The sequence below is a fragment of the Natrix helvetica genome (genome assembly GCF_964273705.1).
Source record: "Natrix helvetica genome assembly, chromosome: 11".
Classification (NCBI taxonomy): Eukaryota; Metazoa; Chordata; class Lepidosauria; order Squamata; family Natricidae; genus Natrix; species Natrix helvetica.
In genome coordinates this window covers 770,496-783,584 of record NC_138562.1, presented here as the reverse complement: position 1 = coordinate 783,584, position 13,089 = coordinate 770,496, and positions in this window count along the sequence as shown.

Below are 13,089 nucleotides of genomic sequence, written 5' to 3'. Positions count from 1 at the left end.
TCTCGTTTTGTAACATACAATTTACAATCAGCCCCAACAGGCCCCTTGGGCCACCCCCTCCATACCCAGTTCAAGATTTGCTTGACAGTGGGGTCTTTCACCAAAAATTGGGCAATGTCATTGGACGAGACAGGTCCAGTGTCCAAGCACTCAATAAGTAGGATCGGTGTCTCGGGAGTGGGGTCGGCCAATAGTTCAGGAAGGGGGAAATGGCTCAAAGCATCTGCGTGTCCCAGGGTGGAGCCAGGGAGATAGATCAGTTTGTAGGAGTATGCAGCTAGGAAAACAGTCCACCTGGTCATGCGAGGGGATAGCAAAACTGGGGTAGGTCGGTCCCCAACCAGTAGTCCCAACAATGGCTTGTGGTCAGTCACAAGTTTGAAGTCCCGGCCATAAAGGTACTTGTGGAACCTTTTGACACCCACTACTGGAGCCAGAGCCTCGCGGTCCAAATTAAAAGAAATTGGCGTCCCCACATACTTACCAAGACCAGGGCTGAAGACGTCCTTGAACTCCTTAAAGATGGCCTCTGCGCCGTCTTCTTTCATGGAGTTGATTCCGGTCACCTCCAACCCTAGGGCTTGGAACCAGTCGAGCCCCAGGAGGCTCTGCAGGTCGTTTCTGGCCACTGTCACCGGCAGGTTGCTGTGGAATTCCTTGAACCTTACGCGGAAGGTGCCCTGACCGATGATGGGGGCCTGGTTCCCCTGAGAGTCGTGCAGGCTGATGTCTGGGGTGTGAAGCTGCTCTTTAGCAGCTCTTTAGATCCGGAATGGCTTTCTTCAGGGTTGACCAAGACATGATCATTAAGGACGATTCAGTGTCTATTTCAAGCTCGCAGGGAGCGTCCTCTATGAGGACAGTGATCTTCAGGTTTTTTGGCTGCCTAGTGTGGACTTGTCCTATCGCGGTGTGATAGGTAACCTTTGATTCTCTTTCTGGGTGCCCTTGTGATTTATGCCAAGCCCCTGGGGTGGGCCTCTGTTGGCGGTTAGGATTGTCCTTAGGCTGCCACGTGGTGGCAGGGAATTCGCTCCCGCACACTTTGGCAATGTGCCCCTTTCGCTCGCAACGCCAGCAGGTTGTGTCTCGGAATTTGCAAGTAGACCGGGCATGGTCCCCTCCACAGCTTGTGCAGGGTGGCATTCGCGAGTTGAATTTTCGCGCCGGTTTTGTGCGGCTACTGCGCATGCGGTAGCTGCCATCTTCTTCGCTGTCAGAGGGTTCTTGCTCAGCAACCTCGTGATGGATGCACGTTTGCTTCTGTGCAGTTTGTGGCACATTGTGTTGCTGCTGCAAGGCTTCTGCAGACTTGTCTGCAGATTCGGAAGCTCAGGCCTCATCGGGTGCAATCTGCAGAGACATGTTTGATTTGGCCAGCAAACGTCTCTGCAGATTAATGTCCCACACACCGCAGATTATGCGGTCTAATATTACATCATCCAGGTCCCAGAACTCGCAATAAGTTGCTGCCTTTCGCAGTGCCGCCAAGTATTGGTTGATCGATTCGCCTTCCTTCTGGTTCCTTGTGTTGAATTTGTGGCGGCGAACGTGCCTCGATGGCTTGGGGGCATAATGGGTCTTCAGGGTCTACTGCAACACCACCCAAGGAACCGCTTGGAGCGGAGTTGGCTCTGATAAGTCTTTTGCGGTTTCGAAGACCTCTCTGCCGCAGTACCCCAGAAAGAGGTTCTTTTTCCTGGTGTCAGGGATGCCCATGAGGTCGTTTGCCTCAAGGAAGCATTCAAATTGTAACATATGATTCCCAGTGTTCGGCCACCGGGTCATATGGAGTTGGCGGGGTGTGCATGGCCATTCTCGGTTGAGGTGGTTCGAATTTTACCACTCAAAATGGTAGCTCGATTGCCGCACCGAACTCTGAGCTGGATCAACTTGCTGGATGTCTCGTTGCTCGTTCTTCGCCTATCTGCCTCTCAATCCCACCCTCGTCGCCAGTGTTAGATCGGGTAGTGAGAAGGCAGACACTGGCTTAACGTAACAACAGCTCTTTATTGTAATGCAACAAGTCTGTACAATCCAGCAGCTTCTTGGTCTGACAGCAGCCCTTTTATAGGGAGCTGTCAGACTTCTTAACCAATAGGATTCAATCTCTGTTCCTGCCTGAGCAGAGGACCTTGTTGGAAACTATGGCAGACAGTTAATATCTAACACCACTAATAGCCTCAACCTCTTTTGTCTGCTTTTTGTTCCCTTTTGTTGGGACACCTCCTCTTTTTACAGTTTTCCCCATACCACTGCCAAGACTAATGGAGTTTTTTTGTCTGCCTTTTGTTTCCCTCCGTTTCTACTCCATTATCTTGCCCCCCCCTGTTCTTTGTATTCTTTTTTAGATATCTGCTTCTCTGGGTTCAGAATTCTATTTAGGCTTGATTTTAATGATTTATGCATATTTTTTATAATTTCACGTAGCTCTTCAAATTCCCAGCTTTCCATGATGTCCAGTTCCAAAGTTACAATTAGCTATACAGTTCTTATTTCAAAGTTCTGGTGCACCTTAGTTCTGGTCCACTTCCACTGCTGTAGGGGAGAACAATGGGAGCCATCTTGGTCTTTTGTTCTTCCTTAATATCCAATTCCAAAGTTGCAGTTAATTATACAATATAATTAAGTCTTATTTTGAGGCTCTGGTCCACCTTAAGTTTTAACTACTGTGGGACCAGAAGTGAAACTGGGGCTATCTTTTGCAGTAAAATAAAAAGACGAAAGAGGGAAGAAAAAAAACCTTAGCATTTTCCAGTTCTTAACTCTGTAATAACTCTTTCCCTTGTCACCCTGCATCTCCGATCAGCCACAGCTGCTTAAAACATATCAATTGGAACAAACTTATAAAAAGCCAGATTTGGGAACGTCTTTCTTTTGCCTCCTGCTTTTCCAACTTCTGATTTATGGTAGTTGGTTAATTAAAACTTCTCACAGAGTCAAGGTTAGGTTATCAGTTATCAGAGAAAAATAAGTATTTTTTTCTTGATTTTTTGGAGTTGCTTCAAAGCAAAATAAATCCTTCAAAATATTTGGTTTCTATTTGAAATTCAAATTTTTCATTTCATTCCATTTCAAATTTTTCATTTCATTTCATTTCAGGTTTTTCATTTCTCTGCTTCTCCTTTTCTGTCCAAATTTGTTACAAGGAAAATAGCTTTTTTGGGGGGGGGGTGTTTCAACCCCTCCATTTTCTTTTCTTTCTTGCTTTCTTTTGGAGAAAATCCTTGTCTGACCATCAATATTATTTATACTCTCAACATTTCTTTGTCTTTACCAGGTTTGATTTATGGCTGTGGGTTAGATAAATGTTCTTACCGGCCTTTATCTCTTCTGCACCCTCCTGTGCATTAGTTTAGATGGGAAGTCAGCATCTTGTCAGCCATATTATAGTCTGCCCCCCCCCCACTCTGATTCATAAGATCTCCAAATCTCCAACCCGTGAGGGACTGTTGCTTCCCTCTGGGTCTGGTGAGATGCTGCTCTTCTTTGCCCCCCCTTCCAGGAGGGTAATAATAATAATAATAATAATAATAATAATAATAATAATAATAATAATAATAATAATAATAATAATAATAATAATAATAATAATAATAATAATAATCTTGCTAATTGGAACAGGTGGGTCTTAAGCTTCTGTCGGAAGGAGCGGAGGTCGTTAGTACTTCTAATATCGGGGGGGAGGTCATTCCAGAGGGTTGGGCCCATCACAGAGAAGGCTCTACTCCTAGGCGTCACCCGCTGGCACTGCTTGGCGGATGGCACCTGGAGGTGTCCCTCCCTGTGAGAGCGGATAGGTCGTAGAGATGTGTGAGGTGAGATGCGATCCCGCAGGTAACTAGGTCCCATGCCATGGAGCGCTTGAAGATAGTAACCAACACCTTGAAATGCACCCGAAAAACCACAGGCAGCCAGTGCAGCTCGCGCAGGAATAGTGTTATATGGGAGTATCTTGTTCCTCCCATGATAACCCGCACGGCCGCATTCTGAACTAGCTGTAATCTTCGGGTGCATCTCAAGGGGAGCCCCATGTAGAGAGCATTGCAGTAGTCCAGGCGAGACGTCACCAGCGCATGAGTGACTGTGCGTAGGGCGTCCCGATCCAATAAGGGGTGCAATTGGCGCACCAGGCGAACCTGGTGGAACGCTCCCCTCGCCACGGCTGTCAGATGGTCATCCATCGACAGCCGGGCATCAAGGAGGACGTCCAAATTGCGCGCCCGTTCCACAGGGGGCAGTAATTCGCCCCCTATGGCCAGTGATGGCATCCACTGGTTGAATCAGGGCGCCGGTAGCCACAGCCACTCAGTCTTGGAGGGGTTGAGTTTAAGTCTGTTGTCCTCCATCCAGACCCGCACGGCTTCCAGACACCGGGACAACATTTCGACGGCCTCGTTGAGGTGGTTTGGGGTGGAAATGTACAGCTGCGTATCATCAGCGTACAGATGGTATCCAACCCCAAAACCACGGATGATCTCACCCAGCGGCTTCATGTATGTGTTGAACAGGAGGGGCGAGAGTACCGAACCCTGTGGCACCCCACAAGTGAGTGGCCTCAGGGTCGACCTCTGCTCCCCTGCCAACACACACTGCGTCCGGTCGGAGAGGTAGGAGCGGAACCACCGCAAAACGGTGCCCCCTACGCCCACCTCTTCCAGCCGGCGCAATAAGATACCATGGTCGATGGTATCGAAAGCCGCTGATAGATCTAATAGGACCAGGATAGAGGAACAACCCCTATCTCTGGCCCTCCATAGATCATCTACCAACGCGACCAAGGCCGTCTCCGTGCTGTGACCGGGTCGAAAGCGGGACTGGCGCGGGTCTAGATAGTCTGCTTCCTCCAGGTGACGTGGCAACTGTTGCGCCACCACACTCTCTACAACCTTCACTAAAAAGGGAAGGTTGGAGACAGGACGGTAATTAGCTAGTTCCTCCGGATCCAGGGAAGGCCTCTTGAGCAGGGGCCTCACCACCGCCTCTTTCAAGGCGGCCGGCAAGGACCCCTCCTCCAGTGAAGTGTTCACCAGACCCAGGAGCCAGCCTCGTGTAACCTCCCAGGATGCCAGTACAAGCCAGGAGGGACACGGGTCCAGTAAACATGAGGTGGCTCGCAGTCGCCCACGTAACCTGTCCAAGTCCTCGGGGGCAACAGAGTCAAACCCCTCCCAGCGTGGTGTCTCAAGACTTGCTTCTGACGTCTCCCCTGGTCCACTGAAGGGGGCCCATCCACTCCGGATCTGATCGATTTTGTCCTGCAGATATTCCCCAAACTCCTCTGCTCTACCCTGCAAAGGGGCTTCCCGCGACCTCTGTGATAAGAGAGAGCGGGTCACCCGAAACAGGGCGGCAGGGCGGTTATCCGCGGACGCAATAAGAGCGGCACAGTGTCTACGTTTGGCCGCTCTCAGTGCCACAAGGTAGGTCCGTAAATAGGCTCTTACCTGTGTTCGGTCAGATTCAGAGCGTGAGGACCTCCACCTGCTTTCTAGGCGTCTCTTGTGGCGTTTCATCACCCTCAGCTCCTCGGTAAACCAAGGAGCCAGGGTGGTTCGTTGCCGCAGGAGAGGCCGCAAAGGCGCTACCCGGTCCAAGGCCCCCGCAGCCGCCTTATTCCAAGCGGCCACTAGGTCCTCCGTCCGGGAGCGGGTCAGGGCTACAGGAAGTGGCCCAAGCTCCGTCTGGAACCTATCCGGTTCCATCAGTCGCCTGGGGCGGAACCATCTGGGACAATCAGGTTCCGCCTCCCCGCGGTGGGGGGTAGTGCCGGGGAAGTCGAGCCGGAGAGAAGAGTGGTCTGACCATGACAGGGGTGTGATAACTAGATCCCCTATTCCCAGATCACTCGTCCACTGTCCAGATACAAAAACAAGGTCCAGTGTGTGCCCACCTTCGTGTGTGGGGCCCTGAATTAATTGGGACAGGTCCATGGCTGTCATGGAAGCCATGAACTCCCGAGCCACCTCGGATGCTTCGCCCGTCGACGGCAGGTTGAAATCCCCCATAACCACAAGTTTGGGGGTATCAACTGCCGTCTCCGCGATCAGCTCGAGGAGCTTAGGCAGGGCCACTGATGCATAGCGAGGAGCCAAGTATACAATCAGCAAGCCCAACTGCCTCCCTGGGCCCCATTTCACATCAAGGGACTCACACCCGGAGATCTGTGGCACAGTGAACTCCCTCGGTTCCAGACTCTCCCGTATAATTACCGCCACCCTGCCACCCTTACCCAGGGCCCGCGGCTGATGAAATGCACGGTAACCTGGCGGGAACATCTCCACAAGGGGTATACCACCCTTGCAGCCCAGCCAGGTCTCCGTTATCCCTGCAAGGTCCGGCTCTCCCTCTGAGATCAACTCATTAATGAGGGGGGCCTTGTTAAGAACGGACCTTGCATTGCAGAGCATCAGCCTCAGGCCCTGGCTCTGTAGGTCCTGGCCACCTAGGCTGCGGGGGTTGGTACGAGCGACCGGGCGTGTCCAACAGCCACGGTCTCCCAACCGACTACGGGATTTTGTTCGGTCCTCGCATCCACCCCTCCCCACGACCGTTGGAATAAAACAACCCTCTGTAGGAATGTCATTTTCCCTCCCCCTCCCCCCTCCGCTCACTTCCTCCTTGACCTCACCTGTTCGCCTGGCTAAAGTCCTCCTCCTGGCCTGATCCCTCCCACCCACCCTGGAACCCCCTAAAATGGATAAAAAGCGTCTAGTTAAAAAACCCCTGAGTCTTCACTTCCTCCACCTCTCGGGGTTAATAAACCTGTCATTAAGATGGGCCCTTGAAAGGGCGAAGGGCAGGGGTGGCGAACACGCGGCTCGCGAGCCGCATGTGGCTCGCGGCCAAAATAAATGAGGCTCTTTGCCTCTTACCATTATTTAGTATACTGTGGCTCGGATCGCTCGCTAAACCCGGAAGTACGGTCGAGTCACCTCGACCGTACTTCCGGGTTTAGCTCAACAGCGCCCTCTGCTGCGCCCAAAAAAATAATGCTTCAAAGTCTAGCACAGTTGCTGCAGGATTCCGGTGAGGTTCTAATGATTGCTCAAATTAATAATAATGGTTGCATATTGAAGCTCTGGGTTCAGGAGCAGCAGAGTTTTAAATAGGAGAAAACATTTAATTGAATTTCCATGGTTAGTATATTTCCCAAAATTCTACGAGTGTTTTTCTCACAGCCTGTAATTGTAATAGATATCAAAGATAATCCAAACTCATATATATATTATAATACATATATTAGGTTAAAGGAAGATAATATTAGGACCAGGCTTTACCCATGTATAGGTTGTACTCGATTTACAATCACAATCTCGTCACTGAGCAAAGCAGTCATTAAGCGAGATATGTGACTGCTTTGTTTAATGACTGCAAGTGTGGCATTCCTGGTTGTGGTCATCAAGTAATCTTGTAGGTTGTTAGGTGGACAGAGATTCCACTTATTTATGGATTTAAAAGTTATACAGCAGCTCTAATGGGTTTATAAAAATTTATAACAAAAAACACCTGACTGAGCATGTTATATTATGTGTTTAATATATTATTGTTAAAATTATATGCTTTTGTGTAAGTGTTTGTCTGTTTTGGCAGGTCACTGCGTGGTGTGGCTCTCTGACTCTCACAGTTTAAAATTTTGGCTCTTTTTGTCGAACTTGTTTGCCACCCCTGGCGAAGGGCCATATCTGCGACAGGGGGGACTCCCGCAGCTGGAGCAAGTCCGACCTCGAATATATACTGGAAGCGATGCAACCAGGGCCAGGGTGCCATGGATGTTAAAATGAGTCAGCAGGCCAGGTTCCACATCAGATGATAAATAAAGGGATGATGAGAAGACAGTAGGAAGATGGTAAAAAGATGGAGGCCGGGAGGCAATCTATGGTGTAGGTAGGCAGACGATTTAAATGGATATTTGATGGATTTTGCTAGTGGGCTGGTGGAAGATGGTGGGGGTAGTCACGCAGGCGCACACAGTAGTTGGCTCAGGAGCAGTTGTAAATAGTCACAATGACAAGTGGGCAGGTAGTTGTAAAAAGATGTTGATGATTAACGAGGGACACCTGGGCACAGTCTTGGCAGGCAGATGGCAGATGGCAGGGGTTGATGGCAGGGGTTGATAAATGCTCTGCCTCCTAGCTCTATGTCCCCTGCCCCTGGTGCCACAGGTCTCCTCCCTCTGCCAGGCTCCAGGCTCTAGGCTCCAGACTCCATAGATCATTAAGGACTGGACTTGTCGTGGCCTGCCCACCCCCCTATTTCAGCGACCCCCAGCTGTTGGACCAAGCCCCAGTGCTGCTCCGGCCAGCCTGCGGCTCTCCCGCAGGCCTTCTTCGGCCTCCAGTGTCACGGGCCTCGTTCCGCCCCCGAACGGCCTTCCGGCGGTCCTCACCCTTCCATTCGGCCCTGCTGGCATCACAGATACCGCCGTCTAGCCGCCTGGGCTGCTGGGAGCCGTCGCCGCCACTCTTTTCACTCTGCCTCGCTCTGCCTCGCTCCTCGCCGCCATCGCCGCCCTCCAGCTGGAGCTCCGACCATAGCTCCGCCTCCAACTCCCATCTCGGCTCCAGCTGGGACAAGCTTCTTATCATCCTGGCTATTTGACCACCCTGGAAAGCCAAATTAGGCTCTATGGAAAGCCAGGGTGGTCGCCGCTCTTAATCCTCGGCCCTCCAGGTGGAAAGAGGGGCGGAGGCACCCCCCCCCCCTGCACCAGCGAGCTCCGTAGTCGTACGGAGCTCAGAGGCCGGCAGCCATTCCCCTGGAAGCTCCTCCCCCATCTGGTCCAAAAAAGGGTAACTGGAGTAAGTTTGTCAGGCAGGGTTCATGTGAGACTCTTCAGAGCTCACATCCCCCACGTCTGTCCAGCTGGAGAACTTCCTGTCCAAGTTGATTTTTCTCACTGGCAGAAAAAAATCTCATTTGTAGGTTGAATTTCTTGATCAGTTTCCATCCATTGTTCCTCATCCAGCTTTCAAGTGCTTTAGAAAATAGGTTGACCACCTCCTCTCTCTCTGACAGCCCCTCAAATACAGGAACACTGCTCCCATGTCTCCCCTGGTCCTTCTCTTCACAAGATTAGCCACGCCCAGTTCTTGCAAGTTGCCAAGGTTGGATACCCCTGCTTTATTATGTATCTTTGGAGAGCAAGGCGAATCTTGTCTTTTTTATTTCACCAGCCAATTTCACCATTTATGGACCAAAATATCTTGTGATTCCAACATGGCTTAATTCTCCAATCATGGCTTGTGTTGCACAGACCCTGTGATGCTAGAGAAAAAAAGCATTGGGCATGCAGCAGGTATGACGGTACTGTGACCGATGAAAGCTCTGTACATTCTTATCCACTGGAACCATTACTCTTTTCCCTACCTGCTAGCTCTCTTCCCTAAGCCTACAAGCTTTGCTTTTGTGCACAATTATATGGATGCCTTCCTCAAGAAGAGCCCCATCCTCCTTGCCCTTCACTGCCTTCTTTCTATGTCAAGAGATTGCTTTCCATTTCTTCTTAAATCATTGGCAAATTGAAATAAATGGGGCACGGAAAGGGACAACCTTATGGAGCCCCCTACACTGAAATTTTTCCTGCAGTTCTATTTTAACTGGTTCCGTCCTTAGACTTTCTGCAAGAAAAAACATCTGGGATCACGTTCCTTTCACATGTTGAGTCTGATTTTGGAATCTCTTTTCTTCTTATGGACAAATCGGGACAATTCTTTCTCTGAAAGAACCTGAAAGAAGAGGTTCCAACACGAAGCTACCCGCCCTCCTTTACCCAGAAAGGAACATCTGAAGCCCGGTTCAACTTCACGTTTTTCTTTCCCGGGAACCGAACCAGGCCAGAAGGGACTAGCAGCTTCGGGAGCGAAGGTTGCCTTTCAGTGGGATTCTCGTCGTGGGCACCGAAAGCTGCTGGGTCCTTATTGGTGGGGCGGGGGCGGGGCCACGCAGGCTGGTCCCCCGGAGGATCTTGCGAAGCTATAAAGGCGGCCGAGGGAGCTTGACCAAACTCCCCCGATGACCCCCCCTGCCTGGCTGGAGACGCTGCCCCATGGCCGGCCCCGCGCTGGGCACTCTGCTGCTGCTCCCGCTGCTGTCGGCTGGGCGAGGCATTTCGACGGGCGCGGAGAGCGAGCTGTGTCCCCAAGAAGGCGCCCTTCGCTGCCCACAGCTGCAGTTGTGTTGCGGCGCCTGCCGCCTCCATGCCGGAGAAGCGCAGCTGGAGTGGGGCGGTGCCTGCGGAAGGCCCAGACCGCGCAGTCCCCGATTCAGGATGAGCCCGGGAAGCGTAAGACCACCAGTTCACCTTTCACACGGTGAGGTCGGGAGCCAGCCGGCCTTGGGGATTGGTTTCCGTCGGTTTGGCTGCACCTTCCGCAACTGAAGCCAAAAGAGTCATCCGGATTAGGGACTTAACCCGATTTGTTGAACAAAGTAGGAGTGATAAGATTCGCACAAGGTGCCTCATAGAAAGTTGCAGTGTTATAGGTGGCTGCCTTGCTGCCAAGCCCAACCCCCCCACAATTCTCGCATGGCTATAAGCTTTGTTTACATGGAGGGCTTGGCTCCCATTGGCTGGAAGTCACAAGAAGATCGTTTGGCTGGTCAGTGCCTTGCATGAAAGCCCTTTGTGGTTTATTGAATGAACTATTATTTAATGCAATCTTCCCCCAGGTGGGCATGTTCCAGGTATATAGACTTTTCAGCATAATGCAGTGATGAATCCTACTCGCAGTGGGGAGATCCTACTTGATCCCAACTCATTGGGTTGTTCTATTACTCTATAGCTGAACTGCCCAAGTCCATCTAACCACCAAATGGCAGCAGAGATGGATTATGGGACCCTTTGTGTTCTCTGAGCCTGGTTGTTTTCTTACTGATGCACTGATGATGTTACCTAGTTTGAGTAAGGAAACGTCTGCAAGAAAACAACTAAGCTCAGGGAGCACCAAGGACCCCTCGTTTCAATCCTGAGCTACAAACATTCTCCTCTAAAGATGAATTTTTTCTCATTGCCCTCTTCTCTTTCTTTCTACCTTTCCCAGCATTAATGCCTTCTCCAGAGAGTCTTCACATAATGTGTCCAAAGTAGGATAACGTAAATCTGGTCATTTATGTCTCGAGCGAGTTGATATATTCAATGATCTATGTGCTGTTCTTCTAGCTGCCCATGGTATTTGGCGGAATCTTCTCCGACACCAACTTCAAAGGGGTCAATTGTCATTGTCCTGCTGCTTTAAAGTCAAACTTTCACTTCCATAGAGTGAAATTCCAAGGGAAGATCATGGCTTGCCTGATTCTGATCTTTGTAGGTAGAGGCAAGATAGAACCCCAGAACCTGGATATAAGTATAGGTCTGTTCCTGGTCTGAACTTGTCTGTACCTTTCCCAGGCATTGTCCTATACATACCTAAGTCTATATACAAATAGATATTGACAAGACCTAGACCCCACTCTCTGCTGCCATCTTGTGGACCCTTGTCCTTTTGCAGCTTCCTGGGGGGGGAACGTGGGATTGGGAAGTTGTTAATAAAGGAAGAGCAGAAGAAACAGAGGATGAAGGAAATATTTCCTTGTTAACTGATGCTTTTTCTTCTTTTTGCAGTTGTAGACTGGAAGCCTAGGGTGACGTTTATCATCTTGTTCATTGTCTTCCTGCTGTTTTGGATGGCAGCTTGCTACTGTAAGGGCCGCTTCTGGCAAAGGGGGACTTTCTATTTGCATCCTTCCATGCCAGACTACGAGAACCAAGCCTTGTTTCCTTTGAACTCTCTTCCACCTCCTTCACCCAGCCTTCTGAGTTACCCCCCTCCCTATGATGATGGGCAACCTGGCTTTGCGGCCTCCCCACCCCCCTATGATGATGATGTACCCACCTTTCTGATTTCCCCTCCTTTCTATGACCATGAGTCTTCTCGCTTTCTGGGGCCCCCACCCCCCTACCACCAAATGCCCCCCACCATTCCACTTCCCCCACCTCCCCACAATGATGACCCACCACCTTATAGTGTTTAAGATCATGTGGGCAACTGGGATTGGCCCCCTCCACCATCATCCCCATGCCTGAGTAGCGGAGGCTCAGGCGGTGAGGCTGATGTGGGACCGCTGGTGCACCAAAACATGCCTGGCTATTCTTCTACTTCGACCTTGGAAGCAGATGCTTGAGAGGATGAGGAACCCACAACCCGGAAGAGCATCTCCTTGCAAGGTGGTTGAAGTAGAATCTCTTTCTTATGGTGATGGCCAGCTTTTAGGATCCAGGAAAGGAATCCACCTTGACTCAGTGCTTCTCTGATCTGTGTCATGCCAAATGGATTTCAAGTTCAAGAATCCATGGCCTGCATGGCTGTTTGCTCAGGCATCTGGATACTGAAGTCCCCACACTTCTGCTTGGCATCAGGTTAGCGAAGATTGCTCTAGGACAAGTTCCAAGGTGGCTCTTTCCTTGTTGTGATGGTTCTCCCTGGAATCGGAGCCATGGTGGTGATAAGCCCGAAGAATACCTGCCACGTTACCTTGAAGGTCCTTTGCTGACTGCAGAGCTTTTTAAACTGTGACAATTGTGTGACACCTTTGTATATTAACTGTGACAAAAGGAAGCTGACAAAAGTGCCTGCCAGTTCAATGCTTTGGCAAACAAGCTGTTTATTTTAGCATATTTGTTAGATTTATGTTTATTGAGGTGTTCTTTTGTTCAATAAAAACAAGTGTTCGGGGCTGAGATTTAGCGCATGATTTATTAAAGGTAGGAAATACAGGTAGACCTTGATTTATGACCACAATTGAGCCCAAAATTTCTGTCACACATTTGTTATGCAACTTTTGCCTCATTTTATCGTCTTTCTTGCCACAGTTGTTAAGTTGGTAACATGGTTGTGATTCTGGCTTCCCCATTGACTTTGCTTGTCAGAAGGTCACAAAAGGTGACCACATGATCCCAGGATCCCAGGACACTGCAGCCATCATAAATATGAGTCAGTTGCCAAGTATCTGAATTTTGATCACATGACAATGGGGATACTGCAATGGTGGTAAGTATAAAAAATGATCATAGACATCAGGCCTACTTCCATTCAAAACGTACTAAAAAAA